Source organism: Pan paniscus, chromosome X, assembly GCF_029289425.2.
Source record: "Pan paniscus chromosome X, NHGRI_mPanPan1-v2.0_pri, whole genome shotgun sequence".
NCBI lineage: Eukaryota > Metazoa > Chordata > Mammalia > Primates > Hominidae > Pan > Pan paniscus.
The window spans coordinates 11850796-11864013 of NC_073272.2; the positions used below are offsets into that span (position 1 = coordinate 11850796).

A 13218-nucleotide genomic window follows, 5' to 3' on the forward strand; every position below is an offset into this window, starting at 1 on the left:
CATTACACTTATTCCTATAAAGAGCTCTTGGAACCCTTGAAGTTTGCTTGGAATCGGTTCTCTGAGTTCCGTGTGGAAGTGCAGGGAGCTGGCTGCCTCTGGCGTGGCTTCCAAGTCCTTGACTGCCCTTGCCCACATCCTGGTCTCACCACTTCTCAGGTGTGTGTCCCTGAGCTCAGCTTCCTCCTAGGTAACATGGGATGGTGATAGTGGGCCCACCTCCTCACACTATCGTGATGATTAAGTGTTTGGTTGAGCACAGTGCTGGGCTTTGCTGTGTGGCTGCAGTGTTAGTTTGCACACCTGGCACCGTCCCGTGCAGTGGCCCTGCACATTCAGTGCTCCAGTATTTACATGATGTATCTATGTATACATATGTCCTGCAGCTTTGCCTGTCCAAGTACTGTGGACGGTTACCAAAAATAAGGAGCCTATTTTAATTACATACACAACCAGAAGAAAAATTAATGACATGTACATACTGTACTGCCCCTAGGAAGTATGACGTGCTTTAATATTTTCTTTTTAAAATAAAATACTGCCAGGGACCTACTCACTCAATTTCACTGCTCACTGATAGGTTGTGACTATAGTGTGAGAGCCCTGATATAGAGAGTAATGGGATGAATGAACACAAAGGATTGGAAGTAATTAGTTTCGGGAATGTTTCAACATGTGTCCAGATGAAAGATATTCTGGAACATCCACCAGCCATGACTTGGAATTTACACATAAAAATCTCCAGATGCATCTAACAGCTTCAAGTGAGTGAGATGACAGCGAAGCTAGTGATAGCATCCAAGTCTTGTGTTTTTTTCTTCTCCCAAGTATTTCATGTGACTTGGAATCCTTAAATTCTTTTTTCCCCGCTGTAAATGAAGTATTCAATAAGAACGTCAGTGTGTGTGTGTGTGTGTGTGTATTTTAAAAACAGCTTTAGTGAGGTGTAATTTCCATATCATAAAATGCACCCATTTTAGTACAGTCCTATGAATTTTAGTCAGTTATACAGCTGTGTGACTGTCATCACAATTAGGTTGTAGAACACGCCCATTGTCCCCTGCTGTCCCCAGTCCCACTTGCCTGACTACCACTGCCTGGTTTCTCTTAGGGAAAGGCATGTTTCAGAAGTCAGACTCCTGGATGGTATCATTTCTCTGCCCTCCTTGACGAGGGAACTGCAGTGGCCTGGGGTTCTTCCTGGTTTCTGGGCCATCATGCCTGAAAGCCTGGTCTGCAGCCAGTGAGGAGGACCCATTTGGGTCCACGGGAGGGGGCTGGGTACTGAGGGCTGGTCTGTGCGTGCGTGGGGTGGGTCTAGGGATTTGTAAGCAGCTGTAGAATGAAGGCTCAGAGCTGACTTGGGAGTCCCCTAACGAGGTCCTCTAGCCTGCATTGGCTCCCCCTGTTAGTGCTTTGCAGCCATGATGCCATTCTTAATGCGACAAGCCCGAGTTTCCGATCACTCTGGTAAACAGCTCCCGAGCACCTGTTCTGCCCAGTCCCTGAAGAGGAAGCCATGCATCTGTCACACTGCAGCCCATTCTCCCTCTGATCCAGTCTCTCCAGCTTCCAATCTGCACACCTACTCATGAGCATTTCCTGTCCAGACCAGTACCATCTACAATCAGCTCTAGAGCTGCCACAGACAACCTGTTTTGGGTGGCAGACTCCATTCAGCATTGATCAAGTAATTCCGACTCATCCTGTATACGCAGTGGAGCACCTCCTGGGCAAGCCCTGGAGCCCTGTGGGGGTCAGGTCAGCATTGGAGGGGATGCCAGCCTTGCCCTGAAGGAACTAGTACTCAGGGAGATGCAATGTTTATTAATGACCGCATTCTACTTAGAGTTTTAAGAACTGCCACAGAAGAGATCAAGTGCTGAGGCTGGCCAAAGAAAGGCCAGCTTGCTTCTGGCTGGGCTGGGCTGGACTGGGTCTGGACCTGAGGAATCTGGGCCACATCTTAGAAGAAGCATTAGCATTTGAACAGGAAAGGGGCGGGGTGAGGGGAAACTTGGCAAAGGGAAAGAACAATCCAGGTTTGGGGATAGCAGTTCCCATGGGTTACTGGGAATGCGGATGGATATGAGGGGGTTGGAGGGAAGCCAGGAGTTCCCTGTATGCGGTTTTGTGGTCTTAGAAGTGTGGTTCCTTCAAAATCCCCACTAGTGGCTTGTGGAGGATGGCAACTCAGGCCAGGTCTTTCTTAAGTGATGCACCTGTGCACCTGTGATCATTTGCAGACTCAAATTACTGTAGAATTTAGATGAGAGTGTGACGTTGTGATATCCAGTGCAGTAGCCACAGCCACACGCAAATGAGCACTTGAATCGGGTCAGTCCTAAAATGAAATGGGCTTAACCTGTAAAACACACTGGGTTTCAAAGACTCCATTGAAATAAAGAATGAAAAGCATTCCATTTGTAATTTTTGTAGTCATTACGTGTAAAAATGATAGTATTTGCAGTATAGTGGGTTAAATAAAACATGTTTTAAAATTCATTTCGCCTGTTTCTTTTTACTCTTTTAAGAAGTTTTGCATTAATATGTGGGCTCTCATTCTGATTCCATTGGACAGTGCTGCCCCAGAGAATTCTTTGTACCAGCTGGGCTAAAGTCTGTCTCTATTTTATTTACTGTAAATTGTATCCCTAGAGCTTATATATGGAGGTGAACAAAGTGTTTTCACATCAGCTCAGGAGTGTGCTCTTGATAGGCCTGTTGAGAAATTCCTTTTCTCTGTTATTCTGTCTCAGAGGGACCCTTGCTGGGGGGCACTCAGATGATGGCTGCGGTCGGGTGCCCCTCTGGGTTTGGTTTCCTTTGGGTGGTAGACTCGAATTTTGGCCTCAGGTCAGCTTGCTTTTAGATTATGTTCCTTTCGTACAGTATTATGCTGCTAAATCAGAATAATAGCGACATTCTTCCAGTCTTTAGAGGAAAAAATAAAATGGAAGGAAAACAGGCATTACTGGAGAATGTAATACATTCCAGAAACCTTGATAATAGTCTCAGGCCTTCTGCCTCATCACCTTATAGTAAAACGGAGAAAATGGAGGCACAGTGAGACTGAGTCATTTGCCTATGCTCAACCTCTAGGAAGTACTTAAAGTATAGTTTCCTCAGTTTGAAGTTTTTCTCCCTTAAAGTTTTAAATAATTGTTCCCATCTATGTCTGTGATTCAATAAAATATGTACCGAGGGACCTTTGATGTATTCAGTCATTACTGGGTGGCATTTTTCAGGTGTTTGGACTTCCATTGCACCAATGCCTGAACATGCCTGAGAACCGGTAGGATCACTGGGGCTGCAGAGCCCCAGGGGTTTGCTGGTTTTCTTGAATACCTCCTGGACTGATTTTCTTAGAACAGTTTATTCTTTGCTGGAGGATAGAACATCTCGCTAAGATCTTGTCTCTTTATCTTCTCTGGACACTCCCTTTCTGGTGGGCAGACCCACATTCAGGAAACCAGATTGTAGATCAGAAGGTGGCATGGTCAGTGCAAACTCAGAACAAAAGGCCTAGGGGAGGTACTCAGGGATGTTGCATCAAGCTCTGGTAGCTGATGAAAGTCACCTTCCTTCCAAGGATAGATCTGTCTAAAAAAAGAGCTGTCCGAGTGAGGAATGACCCTGTAGTGCTCTGGCCTCCCGAGTCCTGCATTTCTTATAATCTAGGCCTTGTGATCTCAGTCAAGTTAAAATGCCCTTCTGTCCCCTTCCAGTTCTTTCTTAAGTGTTAATTGGCTCCAAACTGGTTTTTCTATGGTATCAGTTCCTGAAATTGGCCGGATTAATTTATCATGCACTTTAATGAAGGACTCTTGTGTTTGAGGGCTCTGGCTTAGAAAGGTGAATCCTTTCTTCCAAGGAACTCACAGACTGTTAGGGGAGGTAGCCTGTCAAATGATGACTATGCTATAAAGCAAGAAGCACTGTCCGTAATGGAAATGTGGGCAGTGGTCTTTCTTACCCCTGCCCCGCAGGACTCCATAGTGGGGAAGGACAAACCAGTTCTCTCCAAAACATGTCTATACTTGGACAACTTTTTTGTGAATCACTAAAGATGCTCATGTCATCAAATGAGATGAAATATTCAGACTTTTCACAAATTCTGATTATTTCCTTCCTTTGTCCAGATCTCCAAGTGGGTTAGCCAGCTAACTATACTAACAGCTCCAAAGTCTTATTGCTTAGCAGAATAGAAGTTTCTCACTCATGTCAGTTTAGTATTGGTTGGGGCGTGGAGGGTGGACCCAGGCTGCTTCTGTGGTGTGGCTTGCCCATTTTTTGAGGCTTTGCTGTCCTCCAGTGGGTTCTTTGCTTTGGGCGCACAGGCAAGGGAAGAGAGAAGGCATGGGGAATCCTGCCAGAAGCTTCTGGGACAAGCCTTGGAAGGGGTGTACATGGCTTCTGCCCACATTCCGTTGTCTAGAGCCCAGTCACATGGTGCCACCCAGCTGCAAGGGAGAGAGACTGTGAAGTGTGATCTCTCTGTGGGCCCAAGAGGAAGAGGAAGCAGGGGTTTGGTGGATATGTAGCACTGTTGCTGCTCCATTGCTTTGGGTAACAAATACCGACTCATAGGAGGCAGCCTTTAAGTATTGGCTTCACTGATGGGGTAGTACCGTTTCATTGTGACAATTAAAAGATGCGTCTGGCATATTTCTCACTGGGGTTTTATGACCTGAGTGATATCCCTGCTGGGATATCAGTAACACTGACCTTCAAACTCAGGCGAGTTGGCTGTGAACAGGCTCCCTCAGCTCTCTCAGGCTGGCTGGCCCATTGCTTCACTGTGAAAAGCTATGCCCTGGAGAACATGCTGGCACCTGGCTTTTCAGGTGGATGTTCAGGAAGGTGTAGGTGCCAATGAGGGGAATTGTGTCCTGGGAGGCTTATGGCAAGGTAGAAAAGTCTCAGTGAGATGGACATGGTTGAGGGCTAGAGGACAGTGCTACACCTTGTCACCACTGAAGCAGTGAGACAGATCTTGGTGGTGTGCTCTTCGTGTTTCAGATTGAAGACTCTGAGGCTGGCGGTCTTCTGTCAATGCAGCTTTGCACTCCTCAGGCACAGGGGTTTACCTGCATCTGATTCTCTGTGGTCATTCCCCACCTCCCCCGCAAAAAACACCTACAGGCATCCATGGTCAAGTGTCTTACGGATTTACTGCCATTCATAAAGCCTCTAAACATCCCTTTTTTCCTTGAAATACATTTGAGGAGCTGTTTGCTTTTTATATTAGTCTGGGAATTTGTCCATTAATTATGATAGTTTTGTGTTAGAGACAATAAAAAGACTGACAATGTATAATTTTTTTTTTTTTGATTCTCAAGAGGACTTAACATTTCCACAAGGAAATTACAAATGTTATTTAAGAATGATTAGTTCCGAGGCTCTATCACTAACAATCGGGACACTCACACTATATTAATACATGGTTGCAACGTTTAGATTGAGTTCTAGGTGTAATTACTCATTGCCCTACATTCTAGACTTATAGAATTGGACTTGAAGACAAGAGCCAGTTCAATTCCTATGCATATTCTAAATAAATACCTTGGGCAAAAACACAGATTTTAAATGATTATTCCAAATGGCTTTTCAGGATTAGTGTGACAGGTTTGTGGCACATTCACTACTATTTTAAACTTTGACAGAGGAACGAGGAGTCTCTCTAAAAGAACTTCTGAGCTTCGTTTTTTTGGGGTGATCAACATCCCTGGGAATCTGATGAATGCCATGTACTGTGCTTATCAATTTTTCTTTCTAATTTCAGGGAGCTCAGGGACCCGTTCTCTGCTACGGGAGAGCCGTGGCTCTGAGTGTAAATGCTTGCCACCAAAAGCTTGGAGAAGCAACTAGCACAGCAAACAGGGTCAAATTCACCACCTAAGTAACCACAAGCGGGCTGGTGTCCAAGTTCCGGCGGGCTTTGAAACTCACTGTGAGCCAGGTAGCTTAGAAAAGGTGGAGGAAGTCATTAGGATTTCCTGAGGACTGGGTTGGAACTGAAACCGAGATTAATAGTGTCCTCTCTGAAGAGCATTTTAACAAACGTGAATTGGAAATATAAAGATCTTCTTGTTCCCTGAGACTGGAAGGTGTAGCACAAGCGCCAGAGCATTGCCCTGGCCTCCTTTTGATGGAGAGAATGTGTGAGGGATCAGCAGCGCTCATCCCTTCTCACTGTTCCACCTTCTGCTACCCACCTGTAGTTTCCTACAGTTTGGTCCAGGGAAGGTGTGGGCTTCGGGGCATGGGTCTGCCACCGACTGCCTTGCTCGCCCTCTCTGGCCCTGCAGTCTCCCCAGCTGCTGTCTTGTGGTCAGCAGAATAATGGCTTCCAAGATGTGCACGTCTCTAAGCCCTGGAACCTGTGAATATGTTGACATGCGTGGCAAAAGGGACTTTGTAGCTGTGATGACTTTGAGGATCCTGCCCAGGGAAGATGATCCTGGATGATCTGGGCAGGCCCAGTGTCATCACAAGGGTCCTTATAAGTGGAAGAAGGAGACAGAATAGAGAGAACCAGAAAGATGGCATCCTGAGAAAGACTCATCTGGCCATGCTGCCTTTGAGATTGGAGGAAGGAAGGGGCTACTAGCCAAGGACTACAGGAGGCCTGTAGGAGGTGGAAAGGGTACAGGAACAGATTCTCCCCAGAACCTCCAGAAGGAACGCAGGCCCCTGGACCCATTTTAGACTTCTAATGTTGAGAACTGTAAGGGAATCCATTTGTGTTGTTTAAAGCTACATGGCCCAGGTGCCATCTCTCAAGGGACCCAGCAGGATACAGTAGGCGAAAAGGGAACAAAAGCTGGGCTGTGCCTTCTTTCTTCTCTCCCCTCTCTGGCCCTGGAATGACCAGCAGTGTGTATTCGTGTGCTCTGCTGAACCAAGAAATGTGGTTTGTGAAGGGCAGGATCTGCATCTGGCAGCTCTCTGGGTGGTGGCTGAGGGCAGAGAAAGTGAGTGACTCTGGGGTTGATGCTGTTGCGGGGGTGGGATGAAGAGACAGTGGCAGCTGGCCCAGGAAGTCCCCCACCTTCCAAAAGCGCTGTCAAACCTCCGCTGTCTCCCTACCAGCTTGTTCCCTGAAGGTCAGCCCGCTTAGGCCATGTGGATTCATCTGGAGCCTGGGGCTGAATGCATTAAACTTATCCCCAGAGGGTGGTGAAAAAGACCACTTCTTTCTTTGCAGGTGAGAGTGTGAGGCGATGGGAGAGCGCTTTGGCAACATCTCTCAAATATTTACTGTCAGCTCCTCTCTCTTACTGACAGTAAAGAGCAGAAAGCTGGGACGTACCTAAGTGGATGACCCAGGGTGCCTGGTAAATAAGTGACGCCGACAGAGCTAAAAGACGAGAGGCAATACCCAACTGAAATGCAATAAGTTTATGACATTGTATCTAGTATGATATGAGCTATGGAAAAAATGTAGGACAAAGAAGAGAGAAAAAGAAGCTAAAATGTGAATCCAAGGCTTCTGGATCTTGAGTGGTTATATTCCATGTAGACATTATGGTCTGAATTTTTGCATCAAATTTAAGATATAGGGGTAAAACTGCATATCCTTTGACCTTGAAATTTAATTCTGAGAATTTTTTCAAAGAATAATTATAAGTACGGCTTATGAGCTTTATAGACACAGATATTCTTTCTATCATTAATATAAAATTGAGATATATTTCACATGTGCCATAATAGTCACCATTTCAAAGTGTACAGTTCAGTGGTTTTTAGTATATTCCCAAGATTGTACAACCATCACCCTATCTAATTCCAGAACATTTTCTTCCCACTAAAAGGAAACCCTGTGCTCGTTAACAGTCACTCCCATTCCCTCTTTCCCCCAGCCCCTGGTCACCACCGATCCACTTTCTGTCTCTCTGGGTTTGCCTATTCTGGACATTTCCTTTAGATGGAACCTCACAATGTGTGGCCTCTGTGTCTGGCCTCTTTCACCCAGCACATTGACTTCAGGGTTCATCTGTGTTGTAGCATGTATCAATACAGTTGACCCTTAAACAACATGGGTTTGAACTGCATGGTCCACTTATTCTCCTGCCTCTGTCCCCCCTGAATCGGCAAGACCAACCATTCCACGTCCATGCCGGCCTACTCAGTATGAAGACTAAGATGAAGACCTTTATGATGATCTACTTCCACTTAATGAATAGTAAATATATTTTCTCTTCCTTGCGATTTTCTTAATAAATTTTCTTTATCTTATTTTATTGTAAGAATATGGTGTATAATGTCAAAATATGTGTTAATCAACTGTTTATGTAATCAGTAAGATTTCTGGTCAGTAGTAGGCTGTTAGTAATTAAGTTTTTGGAGAGTGAAAAGTTATACATGGATTTTGAAAGTTCGTGGGGGTCAGTGCCCCAACACTTGCGTCTATTCCTGCATTCCTTTTTATGTCTGAATACTGTTCCATCGTATGGCTAGACCATGTTTTATTTATCCATTCAGCAGTTGATGGCTGTTAGCTGTTTCCACCTTTTGGCTATTATGAATAGTGCTGCTATGAACATTCATGTACAAGTTTTTGTGTGAACGTATGTTTTCATTTATCTTGTGTATATACTTAGAAGTAGAATTGCTGCATCGTATGGTTATAACTCTATGTTTAAGTGTTTGGGAAATTGCTGAACTATTTCCCAAGCATGAGTGGCTCTCATGCATATTTATATTAGTGAAAATTTGGAAATAATGTAGATGTCAATAGTAGGAGAGTGCTTAGGTAAATTCCATTAATCCCTTTAGTGAAGGATTTGTACAAATGCAAGTTATTTATTCAGCAGGAATTATTGAACACCAGCTTCATGCCCTGTCTTGGACCAAATCAAAGGTGATTGAGATGGGGTAATTGTTCTCAAGGAGCTTGAGCTATTCAGCTATTCCATGTGATGTTTACAAATAATTTATGACAAGGGGGACAGAATTCTTACGCTATAGGGGTAGGCTAGCTCAAGTAAGTTTTGGAGAGCCTCAAGGTACGAATTAAGTAAACATGTTACAAAGTTAAGTGGAAAAGGTAGGATAGATAATTGCACATACTGTGTGATCATGAGTACATCAGAAAATACCAGATAAAAACAACTCATCAAAAAAAGGTGGAGAAAAACATACTAATATAGGAATAGTGGTTGCCTTTGTGTGGTGGTGTCAATGGACATTTCTCTCCCATTTAAGTGTCTCCTAAATTTTTTGTGATGGAAACAAAAATTCCCCCAGTCTGTCTGTGGAGACTGGGAAGGATTGGGTGGGGGAGAATCTAGCATCAAGTTTTTGGGGAGATGAGAACTCCAGAACCTGAGATGGCATCCCTGTGGGTGAAGACAGAACCTCAGAGGAAATACTAGTGTGTGCGCGCTGCTATCCTGCACCCCATCTTCCTCCCTTTCTCAGCCACCTCTCTCCTTTTGATATCCCCTGCCCATCTGTGGCCCTACTTGGACACCAGTAATACCCCACTGGGTAGTTAATAAGGACGCTTTTTACGATTCTCAGAAAAAAAAAATTGGTCTTTAAAGTTATTAAAAGGCTTAGTGATGTTTTTAAGAAGACACAATCGAATTGCTAATCTATTTGCTCAAATTCTATTATCTAATATTATTTCCATGTATTAAAAAGGATTCTAAGGTCAGAAATGAGAAGCTGCCCTAGCCAGCTGATCTACTGGCCCTGACTATTTCAGAATACTCTACTTTGGGACTGCTGTCAATGTTGGGAACCCCATCACAGTTGAAACTGACTAGAACTGGGGGTGGGGGAGTACCATACTCAGAGAAACAGGGATCTTAGAACAAAGTGCTTTTTCTTTTTAGCTCTACCTTTATTTTCAATTGTCTTCTCAGCATTTTAACTAGTAAAATCAAATATGATGAAAATCAGTTGGGGCGTGGTGGCTCATGCCTGTAATCCCAGCAGTTTGGGAGGTCAAGGTGGGAGGATCACTTGAGCCCAGGAGTGTGAGACTAGCCTGAGCAACATAGTGAGACTCTGTCTCTACCAAAAAAAAAAAAAAAAAAAAAAAAAAAAAAAAAGAAAGAAAAATAGCTGGGTGTGGTGGCACTTGCTTGTGGTCCCGGCTACTCAGGAGGCTGAGGTGGGAGGATCACTTGAGCCTGGGAGGTTGAGGCTGCAATGAGCTGTGATTGTGCCACTGCACTCCAGCTTGGGCGACAGAGTGAGACCCTGTCTCTGGGGAAAACAAAATGACATTTACAAAAATAGAAAATATTCCCCCTGGTGACACTTTAACCACAAGATTAGAAGCCCTACATCTTTGGTAGGTGTGAAAATAGCTTGGAGAATTAAAATTAGGCATAAATAAATTCCTGATGTCTTTGAGAGTTTAAGTCATTGGATGATGCTGTAATAGAGGAGAATCTGGGAGATGTTGAGGCGTCAGGTTCTTTTTCATTTGAAGCTAAATGGCCTCAATTGGGTGGTTTGAGCTCTCCTGTTTTGTTTGTAGATTTCCTGTCTCCTTCCACTTGGTAATAGACCACTGATTTCTCTATGCTCCTCCTTGTGATAGTGTGCCGCTTTCCACTTTTAATTTTTCTCTTCTGTTTTTTTGTGAGGGGAGTAAACTGCAGTATTGCCATTCCCCTGCTTTCGCATACATGTGAATGAGCATGGGAAAGCTGAAAGACTTTAGTGCATTTGGGGAAGGGGATAGCCCAGGGCTCCTTTCCTGAAGAACCGAAAATATTTGAACATCTCCAATTCTGCTTTATATTTTACACGTAGTCCTTGACATATTTCTGACTCTTTTTCGCCTGCATTAAATTTCTTTTTGGATTCAACTTAGTCCTGTGGCTATCTAAGGGTTTAGCCTTTCCACATACCCAGCAATTTCTACTCTCCTCTTAACTGTATACAGTTCATACAGCGCCTATGCCAGCACTAGCATTTTCATTTTTTCTATCCTTTTATTTTGATAAAATAGTACAAACAAAATGCATTAAACCAGATGTAAGCCTGGCTGCTTTGAGGCCCACAAAGCTGGTTCCTCCGTCCCTGGCCCACCTTGGCTCTACCGTGAGATAGTTCTGTGTCTCTATCAATGACTGTAAACCGTGCAATAAAATGTAAAAATTGCCCATGTGATGTGGACAGACGTGAAGATGCTCTGCGAACTGAACTTTTTCCCATGCAAAGGTCTGGATTCTGGATTCCTTGGCAAATACTGAGAAGTGTGAATCTGGCATTGAGGGTCAGTTTAAGGGTGTGTTGGAAATTGCAGGTACGGATATGTGGAGTCACCATGGCCTTGGCTTCTGAGAGAGGACATGAAGGACTCTCTTAGGAGTAAAGCCGATGTGCTTTAGGATCATTCTCAGCTTCAAAAGCTTCTTTTCCCTCCAAGATCCCTGCTGGAGTCTGGTTGAGTGAGGAGACTAAACAGCTAACCTTCATTTATGTGGAGGATGTGTACAAATGTCAGAAACATGACGAGCGGTGTTTTGCGTCCAGTGACTGAGAATGGATGTGGCTTCCAGGCAGTGGAGACCGTCGGTGTTTGGCGGTGATGATTTGTATAGGGTCAAGCTGGCCTTTGCAGGGCTGATGGGATTGGGGTACGAGAGGGGAAGAGGAAGCCTCTCCACAGGTTCAGGAAAGACCGAGAACAGATTGCTTAGACTGGAATGAGTGTGATGTTTTGGAAGGCGGGCAAACAAACTCATTTGCCTGGAAAAGAGATTGTGTGTGTGTTGGGGAGGGGGTGGGGGGTGCAGAGGGGCGGTGGTAGGGAGTTGAAGCAGAAAGAGCCAGAAGCTTTGTATGGGCTTGGCTTGGGGAGGACTTTTCACACCAGCCCAGGAGGTTTGCTCTGGCAAACTCAATGCTGTGAATTTCTTCTTTTTTTCTTTTTTTGAGGATGGAGTCTTGCTCTGTCACCCAGGCTGGAGTGCAGTGGCACAACCTCGCCTCACTGCAACCTTTGCCTCTCGGGTTCAAGCGATTCTTATGTCTCAGCCTCTTGAGTAGCTGGGACTGCAGGTGCACGCCACCACACCCAGCTAATTTTTGTATTTTTAGTAGAGACTGGGTTTTGCCATGTTGGCCAGGCTGGTCTTCAACTCCTGACCTCAGGTGATCTGCCCGCCTTGGCCTCCCGAAGTGCTGGGTTTACAGGTGTGAGCCACCACGCCCAGCTCAATGCTGTGCATTTCTGCATGGAGAGCCACTGTGCTTGGAGAAGAGTCTTTGTACATCAGTGTCTCCACCCAAGTGGGAGGATGATCATTGGCAGGATGAGGGATCATGGGATTGTCCAGGATGAAGCCGACCACCTCGCTGAGGGTGCTGATTGTCCCCAGATGAGGCTGAGATTACTCCTGGGTGGCCTCGGCCTCATCCTGACATGCAGGAACCATGCTTTTTAGCCAGCAAGAGCCAGAAAACACTCCTTGCTGAAAAGTTACCACCAAAAAACACTAGTTTTCCACACCTCCAGATACTTCCCCTCTGACGATGAAAGAGGAGCCAAGATTTATTCGGCTCTCCTTTGGCTGATCTAAGTGCAGTGGTGTTTACAACTAATTGATCACAACCAATTACAGATTTCTTTGTTTCTTCTCCTCTCCCACTGCTTCACTTGACCAGCCTTTTTTAAAAAAGATGTGATCAAATAGATTCTGGAACTGAATAACTCCTCTGAAGTGATTTATTTATGACTGAAGTAATGTTACTCACCAACAACTTTCTTGGGAGAAAAGCATCATTTGATATTGGTAAAGTTTAGAGTATTCATGATAGATAGGATATGCTATACAAGAGAAAACTATGAAATCCCTAGCCCATAAATATTTTGGAATGATAATTAGGAAAATACATCTAGACATTCTCAATGCTGTTATTGAAAATCGTGCCAGAATTTGGCTCTGCAGTGCTATAAGGATGGGTTTCTCAACTATATTTGTTTACTTTGTCTATTTTTGGAAATAGGATCTTGTCTTGTCACCTAGGCTAGAGTGCAAGTGGTGCAGTCATGGCTCACTGCAGCCTCGAACTTCTGGGCTCAAGCAATCCTCCCACCTCAGCCTCCTGAGTATCTGGGACTAAGGCATGGGCCTAGCTAATTTTTTTTTATTTTTGGTAGAGATGGAGTCTCACTGTGTTACTCAGGCTGGTCTTGAACTCCTGGGCTCAAGCAGTCCTCCCACCTTGGCCTCCCAAGTGCCGGGA

General features: G+C 44.7%; 1 protein-coding gene across 2 annotated transcripts in view; it reads left to right on the top strand.

Moving 5' to 3' along the window:
• Positions 1-13218, top strand: part of WWC3 (WWC family member 3) — a 129733-nt gene that overhangs the window by 33783 nt on the left and 82732 nt on the right. The gene's annotated exons all lie outside the window — the stretch shown is intronic.